The following is a 16,631-nucleotide window of genomic DNA, read 5'->3' on the forward strand; positions in this document are numbered from 1 at the left end:
TGGGGGTGGGGGGGGGGAGGTGGAGGCGGTCAACAGCAAAAAGGACATATTCAGATTCTAACTCTTCTGCCAGCTGCCTTCAAGCACCCTTTTACTGTAGGTTGTTAATCCAGTTCCCACACCGAGATCTGCAGTTAAAGTTTTCAATAATGGCAGATCTGAGACTCCAACAATTGTTCCTCTGGTTCACTATATAATTCAGGTTCCTATATTATTCAGGTTGCACAATTGCAAGAGGTTTTTCTGTCTCCAGTGGTTTTATGCCTGATTCACAGAGGGTCCTACCAAACATCCGAGGCCTATGACACACTGGGGCCTGAGTAATCAGGCCTATGCACCCAAGGGAACCTTCTTTCCAAGCAGACAGACTTGCCCTACTAGATCACTCCCAAACCAAATCTGGCTGTATTTCCAGGCTTTGGCTGAATGGGAGGTATCTCTGGAAGAATGTCTGATCAGTCCAGCACTTATGAGAGCAGTGCTAAGAATTACCCTACTGCTGCATATAGACACCCGCCAAGTCAAGCTTGGCCTACCTGTGCTAATAGCTTTACCAAACACATCACAGAGTCAAAATTACAAAAAAAGTTTACTCTTTTTTTTGCATAGTTTATCAATGCTTTCCAGAATGTTTCCAAAAATGTGGTAAAGGCAAGAGAAACACAAGTAAGAGTTCTTTAGTTCTTCAGTTCTCCTATTGACCTCTACACTTTGACCTTGCTTCCCTTAAATACCCAGCTACTACCTCACCTGAACGACAGGGGACTGCACCACTAAAACAGGGAGACCTAATTGACAGGGAACGTCACACACATGCAATCAGCAAATGCCATTGTGCTCTATAAAGCCTGTGTCATTGGTACAACTTGAATTAGAAAAGCTAAAGCCTAACCGGGTGGCATTTAATTAGCTAAATCACTATGTATCATAATCAATTGCCTTTTTATTATAAAACTACTTTTTTTCACCATTTTTACAATCAGCAGTTTTTAGTCTCTACCCTGGGCATGTGACAGGATGGCAATGTAGAAGCACAACTGAGAGACAGTTGTAATCCTGTAACAGGGAGTGCCTAAAAGGGACACCATGGCTAAGTCAACAGGGTTTATTTTAATAAACAATTGTGCATAACATTACAGTGCTACTCAGATACCTTAAAGCGGTAGTCAACTCTGTTTTGTGACTTGTACCTACAGGTAAGCCTATAATAAAGCTTACCTGTAGGTACAGTGAATATCTCCTCAATGTGTACAGTTTAGGACGGAGATATTCACATTTGTGGTGGCTGTGATGTCACCTGCACATGCACACTGCCCTCTGAATGGGCGGCACACTGGAGTATGCCGTCCATAGAGAGCACTGTTCCATGACTGTGACTACTGTGCACATGTGCGAGTGACATAATAGCAGCCTGGCCATTCAAATGGCTGGAGAGTGCAAACCTGGAAGGAAGACTGGAGAAGATGGAGGCACTGACAGTGGTGTACACCGCTGGTGGGGTTCGCTTTTAGGTAAGTCTATTATAATGTGCTAGTATGTGGTGGGAGCCCAAACTTTTGTCATAGGACTTTACTACCACTTTAAATAATATAAATACATACAATAAATATAACTCATATTATATAATAAATAAGGCTGCTTTCACACTGGGACATCGGCGCCGTCGGCGGTAAAGCACCGCTAAAAAAATCTGTGGTGTTTTCGGCTGCTAGCAACCCGCTCTAGCAGCCGAAAAATGGTTAAAACGACCCGCAAAGCACCGCTGCAACAGCATTTTGCCGTGCGGTTCGGCAGTGATGTGCATTCATTTCAATGGGCAGGAGTGGTGTAGGAGCGGTGTGTACACCGCTCCTTCACTGCTCCAAAGATGCTGCTTGCAGGAGTTTTTTTAATGTCCTGCCAGGGCATCGCCTCAGTGTGAAAGCACTCAGGCTTTTACCCTGAGACTGCAGGGGAGACGTTTTTCAGGCACTTTACGTCGCTATTTTTAGCCCAAAAGGGTCTTAGTGAATAAATAACATATTAGTGAATAACAGTGAAAGATTAATTTATAATTAATTTATATATTCACCATTTATAAATTATTTATTCACTTTTTATTTTACTGTATTTTATTTCATATTGATTATATTTATTGCAGTTTTTTTTTTATATGCTTTGGGATGCTCGAGAAGTGCTGTCATTTTTTGCACAATAATTTGTTAATATTGTCAGTGATATTGATACGGCAGCTATTATAGTAGGTATAGTTAGGTTGAGCACAATCAATTATTTGATTTTTGTTATACAAATTGCAGATTAAAAAAAAAAGAAAAAAAAACTTTTGAAACTACATTAAGTGCCGGTTCACACAGGGGCGACACAGATCCGACTTCAAGTCGCCCCAAGTCACCTCAGGTTCGCACAACATGTAGAAATCAATGTAAGTGAATGAGAGCTGTCTTAATGCGCACTACTGAAGTCGCTCCGACTTCAGAAAAGGTTCCTGTACTACTTCAATCTGACTTGTAGGCGACTGGTACCCATTGATTTCAATGGAGGTCGCCTACAAGTCGGATCTCCGTCTATACGGAGGCGACTCTCAGAGAATTATCAGCTCTCAAAAGGAGTTCCCCCCTGAGAGCTCATTCTCTGATTGGCCACGGCAAGTCACCTGGCCTGGGGCGACTTAAAGTAGTGTTGTAAGTCGTGTCCACGTCCAAGTTGCCTCCAAAAGTCGTGTTGCCCCTGTGTGAACCGAGCCTTAATGTTAGTGCTTGTAGGAAATGTTAGTAATTGTGTTTAGATCTACTTTCTTTTGTATCTTTAGTTGAACTATGTTATTTGAAGATGGATATAATGCATCAGTTTAAAAATGTATTCATTTAAAAAGTTTAACGAAAGGAAAATTAATTCAAAATTCTTTCCCTTAAAGAAAAATAATTCCTTTTTTCTTTTTTCTTTTTAAAATAATTTATTGAGAATTATACAATACAAGTTAATAATACAAGTTTTAACATTGTATAGGGCTATCAAACTTGAATAAAGAAACTTAGAAAAAAAAAATCCAATAGTTATTCAGTGCTTACTGAACTGAACATTAGAGTTTCCCCAATAAGACTTGGGTTTTAACATATTCGGGAATGTTTTTATTCATATCCTTTTGTCTTGCACTCATATGAACTTCTAGCAGCGGGCTCACTGTGAGGACATTGTGTGTAGAGATGTCATTGTCCCGGAGTAACTTTGTGAAGAGAGCCGGAGCCTTTGACCGATAACTCTGTGTAGTTGAATCACTCTTTTCTCTGTGATAATGAATGGCTTTCCTCATGTACTGGCTGGGTGAGCCTTGCCAAAGACCTACTGACTCATTCAACATACACTGCAAGCTGATTGTCTAATAATTTCCACACAATTCTACCTTAGGAAAGATTACTACGAGCACAACAGATCCAAAGACTTTCCATTGTGTTACAAAGCAGCGTGTTTGTTGGGACATTCAATAGGCTCTTATTATCTTGTTAATACATAGAACAGAGTGTTGATTATCAGCACAGATATGTTCTACTACTATACAATATGGTGCAATCTTATCACTATAAAGATAATGACCTAGGAAAAGCTTTGATTGTTATCACTGTATAGATCGGCCTCTCTCAACCTTTTCAACACGGAGGAACCCTTTGAAAAAATGTTCTGGTCTCAGGGAACCCCTGTTAAAAATGATTTATTTATGGTACTTATATAGAGTATCTCACAAAAGTGAGTACACCCCTCACATTTTTATGTTATGTTATGGAATGTTTATGGACCTTGCTTTGTGCACTGGTGCGCAGTCATGTTGGAACAGGAAGGAGCCATCCCCAAACTGTTCCTACAATGTTGTGAGCATTAAATAGTCCAAAATGTCTTGGTATGCTGATGCCTTAAGCCCTTGTACACACGGTCGGAGATTCCGACGGAATGTTTCCTATCGCACTGTCTTGTTGATAATTCCGACTGTGTGTGGTCTGCATCGGACTGTTTCCGTCGGAATATCCGACGTACCAACTTTTCCAACTTGCCGGTAAAATTTTCAGACAAAATGCTCCGATCGGACATACTCCGATCATGTGTAGCCTACTCCGACGGACAAAGTGCCACGCATGCTCAGATCAAATTCCTAGACCAAAGCTATTGGCTACTAGCCTGAACGTAGTCCCGTCCTAAAGAAATAACGTCATCACGTTATGTACAATCGGATTTTCCGACAACTTAGTCCGACCGTGTGTATGCAACATCACTTCCGGACCTCTTCCGGAATCAATCCGTCGGAATCACTCAGATGGATTTGGTTGCCGGAATCTCCGACCGTGTTTACAAGGGCTTAGAGTTCCTTTCACTGGCACTAAGGAGCCAAGACCAATCACTGAAAAACAACCCTACACCAAAATCCTCCCTCCACCAAATTATTTGGACCAGTGCACAAAGCAAGGTCCATAAAGACATGCATTGGGACAAACTGGAGCAGAGACTGCCAGCCAGGCCTTCTCGCACAACATCAGTGCCTGACCTCACAAATGCGCTTCTAGAAAAATGGTCAAAAATTTCCATAGACACTCTCCTAAACCTTGTGGACAGCCTTCCCGGAAGAGTTGAAGCTGTTATAGCTGCAAAAGGTGGTACCAACTCAATATTGAACCTTATGGACTAAGACTGGGATGCCATTAAAGTTCATGTGCGTGTAAAGGCAGGTTTTCCAATACCTTTGGTAATATAGTTTAGCTCATGCACAGAAAACCCATAATTGCATATATAGTCAATTTAGTGGAAACAGTCACATGGAATTTTGAGGTTTAAAACTAGAAAAACAACATCTATAAAAACCAGAAAGAAGAAGTACCTCTTGCACAATTTTGTCAGTTTCGCTAGTAGTACTTTTCTCAGGCTGATTTTTGCAAATTAAGGTAAAAGTTTTTGTTTTTCTTTTCTTACATTCTACCTGCCAATCTTGTAATGGGAGAATGCAGACCCCAAACAATGGCTTATCTCTGTCCTGTCAGCAGAATACATGAAAGTTGTCTAAAATCTGGTGCACATATAACTTTTTAGACCCCCCCCCCCCCCCCACCCCACCTCCCAAGGGATGGGGCTTGTCAAACAGGTCTTATTGGACAAAGGACAAGGCCATGTGAGAGCTTCCGATGACTGAACCTGATAACTGCGACAGAAATGATAAATGATCTGACCCTGTCACACATGTTAGGCTTTATAGAGAGGATGTTCATGTACTACAGGCTCACAATTGCTCTTGGAGGAACCTAGGCTAAATTTAAAAGACAAATCTCTGTAGGTAAAAGTTGAAATACCAATAGATATAGGGCGGTTTAAATTCCAGATTGCTAGACCTTGTTTATTGTTCTGAACACCAGCCAAGTTTACACGTTATTGCCTTCTGTGCACATCCCTGGACTGAGTCTTATCTCAGCAATAATAATGATTTCCTGGGAAATATATCCCAAGTTTTTCCCCAGATTGTTCAGAACATGCTCAGAACAACAGACATCGGGTGCAGGCGCACTGAGCGTGCCGTTTCTAACAGCGATCATGCCGTTAGTGGCAGCACCAGATCGCAAGAGTGGGAGTGACATCATCGCGGCTCTGGCCAGTCACATCGCTAGAGCCGCGATACCCGGAAGTCACTTCAGGATAGATGGCGTCGGAAGAGACGAACGAGGACCAATGTCGGGGCTTCGATCTCAGGTAAGTAATTCATAATGAGCTAGTATGCTATGCATATTAGCTCATTATGCCTTTGCCTTGCAGGATATATATATATATATATATATATATATTTTTTAGGAGGCTTTACTTCCTTTTTAAAGTGTTTGTATGCTCAAACACGAAATATAAACAAAGCATATCCCTCTATAGTGTGTAATTCTTTCAATTAAGAGCACTAAGTGTAATTTCTGTCTGCTGCCTCATTCCTCTGCTATCAGCATGAATCACTTCTGACAAGTTTTCCTGACACCAAGAGAAAAAAAGGAGCAGGGGAAGGGAGTTTCAGCACACAGCCTGTGATTGACAGCCTCAGCTCTGTTCCTCTGTATAGTGTTAGGAGGTGCTGTCAGAATACATTGATCCGGGCTGCATGCGGGCTGTGTGCACTGATTGAATGAAAATTTACTACAGTCCTGTTCGGTTGGAGTTGATCATTAGAGAGGCCATAGATGGATCGAAATTCAGCCAGTCACTGCTGAACTGGCTGCAGTTTGATCCATCTATGGCCAGCTTTATTCTCTATCCTGTTTTTCATACTTTTGAGTATAATAACTCATACAGGCAAGGAGCCCAAGTATATTACAATCAGGACTTTTTTTCAGGGGGAACTTGGTGGAACTCAGTTCCACCACCTCTGGCTCCGACAGCTCTGCACTCTGTGTGTCCCCCCCCCCCCCTGAACTCTGCACTCCTGGTATTTAATGCCCCTTTAAGACCCTCCTACTGTTCGTGAAATTTGACTGACCACACCCATTATTTGATGTGATTTGGAGGGTGTGTGTGGGTGGAGGGGTCTTGGGGGGTTATGGGTGAGTTCCAGGACCTATTGTTTGAGAAAAAAAGCCCTGATTAAAATGCACTGTTCCTCTTTGCAAAATACAGTGCAACGTTATTGGCAGGCTACACTCAAGTGTAAACTTCACCTGAGTGGTGGAGCTATGAGAACGCGCAATTCTATTTTTAGTGCAAAGATGCTTGAGCTCCTGCCAGAAGAGTACACCAGGACATTAGTTACTGTATGTAACAGTGAATTTACAGCTTTACTATTGCCCATGTGGAGATGGCTTCTCTTATAAAGCCAGCAATACATGGATTGAAATTCGGCTGGTTCAGCCAGTATTTGATCCATGTATGGGTAGGCTGATTGTATCCAAACCATTGATCGACTTGAGTACAAGCAACGTGCTGTTTTTTTTGCATTTCACTACTGCGGGTGGCTGTAGCCATCTAGCCGTAATTATTGAGTTCTGCCAGCCAACACAATAAAACACAATAGTGCTGAGGGAGGAACATCAATACTAACTGTGTTGATGGGGAAATCAATTGATTTTCTTTCTGGGTGGAAGGAAATCGAGTCATCTACTGTATTGGCTGCTTTTTAGTACATATGCCTATTTTAGGCCAACCCTCACCAATAATTATGCTGTAAAAGTGAACATAGTTCTGTTCAGTTTCTGAATGAATAATCTTCCAGAGATTATATAACATTCTTCTTCACATTTACTATTCAGTGATTTCTGGCACATAACACAGAAAAGCAGAACGCTCAGTACCCTATAAGGTAGAAAGTCTCCTTTTGTTAGATTGACTTGGAGTTCCCCTAAACCGTGAAGGAGCTTTGATCTGGAGATGTTGGGAGAATGAGTCAGATCCATGGCAGCACACTCATTCAGCTTGTTTGCATTAGTCAAAAATGACTAAGATTTCTGCGATAATTCCATCTGTACACAAAGTGTGGGAGACCATGCAGCTGAATGAGACAGTCTTCATTGATGAGATGAATCTGCTGGGCAGTAATACACAACTGTATTCTCCAAACAAAGGACACAGCACTGCAGGAAAGTCTGTGAATCTATTCAATAAGCCTATGCAGGGAGCAAAGCTAAGGATACGTTAGAGTAAACACAACCAAACTAAAAAAAAACTAAAAACTTTAAAGTGACCCCCTCAGTTGCAAAATTACATCTGAAAGTTACACTGATAGAAGAATTAGTACCTCTCTGGCAGCCCCTGTCTCCTACCTTTCCGTTCCATTCCAGCACTCCAGCCTCTGTTAGCCCTTGTACACACGGTCGGAGATTCCGACAACCAAATCCATCGGATGTCGGATTTTGTCCGAAACTGTTGTATACACATGGTCGGACAAAGTTGTCGGAAAATCCGTCGTGATGACGTTATTTCATTACGACGGGACTATGTTCACACTAGTAGCCAATAGTTTTGGTGTAGGAATTTGATCTGAGCATGCGTGGCACTTTGTCCGATCGGAATTCTCTACACATGATCGGAGTATGTCCGATCGGAGCATTTTGTCGGAAAATATTTCCGGCAAGTTGGAAAAGTTGGTCCGACGGAAGCAGCCCGATGCAGACCACACACAGTCGGAATATCCGACAAAACGCTCCGATCGGACACATTCTGACGGAATCTCCGACCATGTGTACAAGGGCCTAGAATCTTCAGCATTTGACACTTCCAAGAAGGTCGGATGGCTGTGTCCCCCACTACATCCTGAGTCTCCATACTCCTACATTACTGTTCTATTCTATAATGATGTAGGCGGGGTTGGGTGATGGAACTACAATATGCAGCACAGAACATGGGCACCCAACAATCCTGAAAGTAATGAATGTTGAAGAGTTTGTAACATTGAAACGGACAGGCAACTGGGGAAGTAAGTATAATAAACCTAAATGAAGCAAAAATTGGAAATTACCCCTTCTTGTATCGACCACAATTTTTTTCATCATATATAAAATATATACTATATCACCAAAACTATTGGAACACCTGCCTTTACACGCACATGAACTTTAATGGCATCCCAGTCTTAGTCCGTAGGGTTCAATATTGCGTTGGCCCACCCTTTGCAGCTATAACAGCTTCAACTCTTCTGGGAAGGCTGTCCACAAGGTTTAGGAGTGTGTCTATGGGAATGTTTGACCATTCGTCCAGAAGCACATTTGTGGGGTGGAAGGAATGTCAAACATTCCCATAGACACACTTCTAAACCATGTGGACAGCCTTCCCAGAAGAGTTGAAGCTGTTATAACTGCAAAGTGTGGGCCAACTATGGACTAAGACTGGGATGCCATTAAAGTTCATGTGTGTGTGTAAAGGCAGGCATCCCAATAGTTTTGGTAATATTGTGTGTGTAGCACTACCCCCTTAGGGTCTGCTGGATTTTGGGTCCCCCTTTGCATGCACAGCCAGGACACAGGTATTTTAACCTCCTTGGCGGTATGATTCAGTCTGGAATAAGGTGCTGAAAGCGGTACAATTATTTTGCATGGAAATCTGGCTTTTATTTTGTAGTCCTGTAATTCTTAGGAATAACGCTCTGAAATCTCTTCAAACCAGAGTCTAGCGGACATCCCGGGTATGATAAAGTTTATAATATAATAAAGAATAATAAAAATTATTGAATAATGTAATCAAATCCAAAAAAAGATGAAAAAGGGACATGTTTTGGGTGCTATGGACAATCTCCAAATTACAAGCAGTAAAAAACAGTATTTATAATATAAAAGTGCATGCAGGGCATTGCACAGACCACTAGGGACAAAGGGGGTGTGTATTTTTTACTACAGCACTGTAATCTGTAAGATTACAGTGCTGTGTGTCTTTTGTGTCTTTTTACATTTTTGAATTTGCCGCCGTTCTCCGCTCCCGTGCGCCGTAACGTCGCAGGGAACGGAGCTCGGCGGCATTCGGCACTGTGAATCGAGCGCAGGACGGCTCGATCACACAGCGCGGCGGACATCGCTGGATCCAGGGGACAAGGTAAGTGACGTTACCTGTGTCCTCCCCTGCATCGAGCGGTGCAAGCCCGAGTCTGGCTCGGGGTTACCGCTATTGTAATGAAATTCCCAACCCGAGCCAGACTCGGGATTACCGCTAAGGAGGTTAAACAAGCACACCAATCATAAAACCAGTCCAAGGGCTTTGTTTTAGTTTATTAGGGTAATCAACTTGGATGGGATTGAGGTGGTGTGGTATGCCATGAACTGTGGTAAAGTAGAACTTGATGACATATAGTAACTGTCTCTGACTTATACCAAAGATCACAAGGTTGTGTTTCCATGGGAAAAGTTTTACAGCCTGACTGGCAATGATAGACTCAACTACTGATTGCAGGTATTCTATCTTCAAAATGCCAAAGCACCTGGCTCCAACTTAGGATCCCCAAAGGTGTAGGGTAGCTGTAGTAGGCTAAGTAGCTTTAAGCTGTCCCTTCCAGATAGCTAGCTGGGTATTGCACCGGGTTTCTTCTTCTCTATAGGCTTTGTGTTGTGGAAAATTTGAGATTACTCACTCAGTCCCTTGTAAATATCCTGTAGCATACTGTATATGGTGACTTATGAGTAGGCATCCTGCTGGACAGGTCCCAATGGCTCCCAGGTTGGCTCAGCTAAGCCTAGCTGAATGGCGTGAGGACTCACCTGCTGATTTCTCTCTCTCTCTGTCTCAATGTGTCTTCCTGTCTGGCCCCTTTTTCCTGGAAGCAGAGCCCCCCAGCTAAGGGATCTCCTCTAGGCCTCTGGATACTGGATTCTGCTCCCACATGGCCAGGCTCCACAATACTTAAGGGTCATCTCTCCACCTTCTGGGTCATCCTCACCCAGGGATTGGAAGAAACTCCATAAATATTCAGGCCTTATCACTGTCTCTCCACCCTCCAAGTTCCAGAACCTTCCTAAGCTCCAGAAGCCAGGGGAAGGCAGCAGTGACTGAGTCTTCATAGCCTCTCAAATAACTAACAACAACAACTTAACCCTGGCTCCTCTGGCCAACTAAATTCACCTGCATGTAAAGGGGGTGCTACAAATAAATAGTATAAAACACACAATGGCATCCATCAGTGTCACCCACAAACCCCTCCCTATGCCCCCTGGAAAAGTACTTTTGCCCAAAAAGGAGGAAACCCCACATTGTGGCTTTTCCCTGCATAAGCATTTTTCATTAGGGTCCCACATTCCAGCCAGGATTTTCCCTGGGTGACATTGGAGGCTGAGGGGGATTAGAGCCTCAGAGGACTTTCTGTCTTTGGGGGGTGGGAGCGGGGAGTTTATTTTAGCTGGCTCATCAGGAAATTTGCACAGTCTGGGGTTGATTTACTAAAGGGAAATAGACTGTGCGCTTTACAAAGTGCAGTTCCTACAGAGTTTAGTAAATGAGCACAAGTTCTACAGACTTCTATCATCAAATCATGTGCAAGCACAGAATGCATGTGATTGGGTATTCTTTGCAAAGTGAAGATGCGCATCATTTCCTAAGCTATGGAGCAACTGCACTTTGCAAAGTACACAGTATATTTGCTGCTAGTAAATCAACCCCTGCATGCCCAGATTTCATATGTCAGTCTAAACTTATATAACTGGAAGTAACATACTCCTTTATATTTTGGATTAGCAGATATTTAACACTGATGATGAGTGCATGACTGATATGCCGATCAGCCACTAGAGAAAGATCTGAATACAAACATAAAAATATAGTACAGAAAGCACAGAAAAATGTAAAAGTTACAGTAAAAACTACTTTCAGATGGCTTTTACAATAGTAACGTATAAAGTGCGCTCACTAAACATACATTATAGTCCCCTGTTAAGGATAATCTAATGCCTAAAGCTATATTTACTGTGAATAGACACCTAAATGTATATACACCCATTTCATAGTGGGCCATTTTCCTAACAATTCATTGCTCAAGAGAGGCAACAATTGCCCAAACTAACAATCTATATAGCTCTAGTTCTGTTAATAATCTCTCAGTCTTGTAAAATAATACAAGATACAAACTGGTTTGGTGACATGACATGCTGGTCACATGACACAGAATACAGGACAAAGGGGAAAAAAAAGACAAATTCGTAACTTTGCTAAACTCAACAGTTTACTACAAGTTGAAAACATACTGCAGTTTGCTTTGATCATCCCGGATGGAAATGCGTTGGTGAAGAATTTCATCAGTCATGAACTTTTCTTGCAATCTTAGAACAATCTTCCCTTGTATGGGACATGAATGGTCATGCTGGCGGGTTACAGAAGTTGGCAGGGATGTGGCGGGTTGGACTTTTTCAGCCAACTTTGTGAATATCTTTAATAACAAAGTAGGATGGAATGCTATAACCCAGTTCCCTCTGTACCAGGGGTCTCAAACTTGCGGCCCTCCAGCTTTTGCAAAACTACAAGTGCCATGAGGCATTGCAAGGCTGACCATTACAAGCATGACTCCCACAGGCAGAGGCATGATGGGACTTGTAGTTTGGCAACAGCTGGAGGGCCACCAGTTTGAGACCCCTGCTCTATACCAATGGATGATGCAGAGAGTTCCTAACATTGACCAAACAACAGATGTGCATGTCAGGTGGATCGCCAAAAGGTCTTTTCTGAACAATCAGATCAGATCCTGAAAGTCCAGTTGCAGTCTTACTTATTTTTACTTTATACGGCCAGGCTGCACAACCAGTAAAGAATGTGGCATTATTATTTTTAATTATTATTATTGTTTTATTGTGTTTATGCTTAACCACCTCGCGCCCGCCCTATAGCCGAATGACCGCCGTGGAGCAGGCGCGTTCGTCCGGGAGGCTGTCCCTGGACGTCCTAATGTTTACTTCCGCAATGCGCGTCGCCGCGGGCGCGCATCGCGGAAGTTCTGTGTTCGCCGTGTCCCCCGGGGACAGGCAAACACAGATCGCTGTAAACGGCCAATCACAGCGGCCATTTACAGCGTGATCGGCGTGTCCAATGGGAGATGATCTCATATGTAAACATATGAGATCATCTCTCAGCGCCGCTCTCCCTCCTCACACAGACAGTGTGAGAGGGGAGAGATGAACGGCTGCAGCGGCAGCCGTTCTGCCTGGAGTTGATAAAAAAAAAAGTTAAAAAAAAAAGTGCCATCCTCCCCCAGCAGTGCCATCCTCCCCCATCAGTGCCATCTTCCCCCAGCAGTGCCATCCGCCCCAGTGCCATCCACCCCAGTGCCATCCACCCCAGTGCTACCTGCCCCCAGTGCCATCCACCAAAGTGCTACCTGCCCCCAGTGCCATCCACCACAGTGCTACCTGCCCCCAGTGCCACCTGCCCCCAGTGCCACCTGCCCCAGTGCCATTTGTCCCCAGTGCCATCTGTCATCAGTGCCACGTATAAGTGCCATCTGTCATCAGTGCCATCTATCATCAGTGCCACATAGTGCCATCTGTCATCAGTGCCACGTATTAGTGCCATCTGTCATCAGTGCCACGTATCAGTGCCATTTGTCATCAGTGCCACCTGTCAGTGTCACGTGCCATCTGTTGTCAGTGTCACGTGTCATCAATGCCACTTATCAGTGCATCTGTCATCAGTGTCACGCGTCATCGGTGCCATGTATTAGTGCCATCTGTCATCGGTGGCACGTATTAGTGCCACATATTAGTGCCATCTGTCATCAGTGCCACATATTAGTGCCACGTGTCTTCAGTGCCACGTATTAGTGCCACGTGTCACCCGTGCCACGTATAAGTGCCACGAGTCATCAGTGCCACATATTAGTGCCATCTGTCATCAGTGCCACATATTAGTGCCATCTGTCATCAGTACCACGTGTCATCAGTGCCACGTATAAGTGTCATCATTGCCATGTATCAGTGCCATCTGTCATCAGTGTCACGTGTCATTGTCCTGGTGCTTCAAAAGTGTAATAAATAGTCAACAAGTTAGATGTGTAATTTATGTTCCTAGAACACATGATGGCGCTACCTGCATGTTGGGCCTCTCTATGTGCGTCGCCACGGGCGCGCATCGCGGAAGTTCTGTGTTCGCCGTGTCCCCCGGGGACAGGCAAACACAGATCGCTGTAAACGGCCAATCACAGCGGCCATTTACAGCGTGATCGGCGTGTCCAATGGGAGATGATCTCATATGTAAACATATGAGATCATCTCTCAGCGCCGCTCTCCCTCCTCACACAGACAGTGTGAGAGGGGAGAGATGAACGGCTGCAGCGGCAGCCGTTCTGCCTGGAGTTGATAAAAAAAAAAGTTAAAAAAAAAAGTGCCATCCTCCCCCAGCAGTGCCATCCTCCCCCAGCAGTGCCATCTTCCCCCAGCAGTGCCATCCGCCCCAGTGCCATCCACCCCAGTGCCATCCACCCCAGTGCTACCTGCCCCCAGTGCCATCCACCAAAGTGCTACCTGCCCCCAGTGCCATCCACCACAGTGCTACCTGCCCCCAGTGCCACCTGCCCCCAGTGCCACCTGCCCCCAGTGCCATTTGTCCCCAGTGCCATCTGTCATCAGTGCCACGTATAAGTGCCATCTGTCATCAGTGCCATCTATCATCAGTGCCACATAGTGCCATCTGTCATCAGTGCCACGTATTAGTGCCATCTGTCATCAGTGCCACGTATCAGTGCCATTTGTCATCAGTGCCACCTGTCAGTGTCACGTGCCATCTGTTGTCAGTGTCACGTGTCATCAATGCCACTTATCAGTGCATCTGTCATCAGTGTCACGCATCATCGGTGCCATGTATTAGTGCCATCTGTCATCGGTGGCACGTATTAGTGCCACATATTAGTGCCATCTGTCATCAGTGCCACATATTAGTGCCACGTGTCTTCAGTGCCACGTATTAGTGCCACGTGTCACCCGTGCCACGTATAAGTGCCCCGAGTCATCAGTGCCACATATTAGTGCCATCTGTCATCAGTGCCACATATTAGTGCCATCTGTCATCAGTACCACGTGTCATCAGTGCCACGTATAAGTGTCATCATTGCCATGTATCAGTGCCATCTGTCATCAGTGTCACGTGTCATTGTCCTGGTGCTTCAAAAGTGTAATAAATAGTCAACAAGTTAGATGTGTAATTTATGTTCCTAGAACACATGATGGCGCTACCTGCATGTTGGGCCTCTCTATGTGCGTCGCCGCGGGCGCGCATCGCGGAAGTTCTGTGTTCGCCGTGTCCCCCGGGGACAGGCAAACACAGATCGCTGTAAACGGCCAATCACAGCGGCCATTTACAGCGTGATCGGCGTGTCCAATGGGAGATGATCTCATATGTAATTTATGTTCCTAGAACACATGATGGCGCTACCTGCATGTTGGGGCTCTCTATGTGGCCAGGCTGTGAAAAAGTCCCACACATGTGGTATTGTAATACTCAGGAGGAGTAGCAGAATTTTTTGGGGGGGGTGTCAATTGTGGTATACACATGCCACGTGAGAGAAATAACCTATTACAATGACAATTTTGTGGAGAAAAAAAAATCAAAAATCTTAATTTTGCAAAGAATTGTGGGAAAAAAATGACAACATCAAAAAGCTCATTATGCCTCTTACTAAATACCTTGGAATGTCTACTTTCCAAAAAGGGGTAATTTGGGGGGTATTTGTACTTTCCTGACTTGTTCGGGTCACAAGAAGCGAGATAGGCCACCAGTACATCAGATGTGATCAATTTTGTGTGATTCGCACCACAGCTTGTAGACTCTCTAACTTTCACAAAGACCAAATAATATCCACTAATTTGGGTTATTTTTACCAAAGATATGTAGCAGTATAAATTATGGCCAAAATTTATGAAGAAAAATTAATAATTTGCATAATTCTGTCACAGAAACAATGTGAAATGTGCGTTTTTTTTCAAAATTTTCGGTCTTTTTTCATTTATAGCGCAAAAAATAAAAACCCCAGAGGTGATCAAATACTACCAAAAGAAAGCTCTATTTGTGGGAAAAAAAGGACAAAAAATTCATTTGAGTACAGTGTTGCATGACTGAGTAATTGTCATTCAAAGTGTGAGAGCACCGAAAGCTAAAAATTGGTCTGGGCAGGAAGGGTGTTTAAGTGCCCAGTAAGCAAGTGGTTAATCTCCCTGGCGGTATGATTATTTCAGATTTTTGATGCTCAAAGCAGTACATTGTTTTGCATGGAAATTTGGTGTTTTATATTGTAGTCCTGTAATTGTTAGGAATAACTCACTTAAATCTGTCCAAATCAGAGTCTAGTAGACATCCCGGGTATGATAAAGTTTGAAACAAAATCATAAATTATAATATAATAAATAACTATAAATAATTATAACAAATAATAATATAATAATAATAAAAATTATTCAATAATGTAATCAAATCAAAAACACTGAAATTTGCTCAGTTTCAGAATTGTCACTGTCATTACTTTTCAGTGTTTGATGATGAATTTCCCCACAAATTACTATCGCTCAATTCCGCAAGTGATTCTAATTTATTATCGCTGTTTTCTAGCTGGTCTAAAACTGCTTTTTTAAGTAAAGGCACACTTTTTGGTTGCCATGGACAATCTCCAGTTTCCAGGAAGAAAAAACAGTATATATAATATAAAACTGGATGCAGGGCACTGGACAAACCACTAGGGACAAAAGGGATGTGAAATAATTTCATAAAGTAATGTAACCTGTAAGATTACAGTGTACTGTATGTATTTTGTGTTTTTAACTTTTTGAATTTGGCGCCATGCTCCGTCCCCGGGCGTCGCAGCGCTCGCAGGGAACGGAGCTCAGCACTGTGATAAATACGGCGGAGGACACGGCTCGCACACATAGCGGGGAGACATGGCAGGATCCTGGGGACAAGGTAAGTAACTTTGCCTGGATCCTGCGATGCAATCCCGAGTGTGACTCCGGGTTACCACTTTTGGTACTAAAAATCCACCCCGAGCCACACTCTGGAATACCGCTAAGGAGGTTAATGTTGTATTATAAGCTGCCCAGTGACATCAGCATGCTTGAGAGCCAAACCACTGCTCTGCCAACTGGACTCTGGCACTCCAGCATGAACAAATACCCTATATCACGAAAAGTATTGGGACGCCTGCCTTTACATGCACATGAATGTTAATGGGTTCCCAGTCTTAG

General features: G+C 43.6%; 1 protein-coding gene across 2 annotated transcripts in view; it reads right to left on the reverse strand.

Annotated features, from left to right (window-relative positions):
• AXL (AXL receptor tyrosine kinase) overlaps positions 1-16,631 on the reverse strand; it is a 129,905-nt gene that overhangs the window by 97,359 nt on the left and 15,915 nt on the right. The window lies entirely within an intron of this gene.

Source organism: Lithobates pipiens, unplaced genomic scaffold (genome assembly GCF_037356315.1).
Source record: "Lithobates pipiens isolate NorthernLeopardFrog02 unplaced genomic scaffold, aLitPip1_a1.2 Scaffold_1, whole genome shotgun sequence".
In the NCBI taxonomy this organism is placed as follows: Eukaryota; Metazoa; Chordata; class Amphibia; order Anura; family Ranidae; genus Lithobates; species Lithobates pipiens.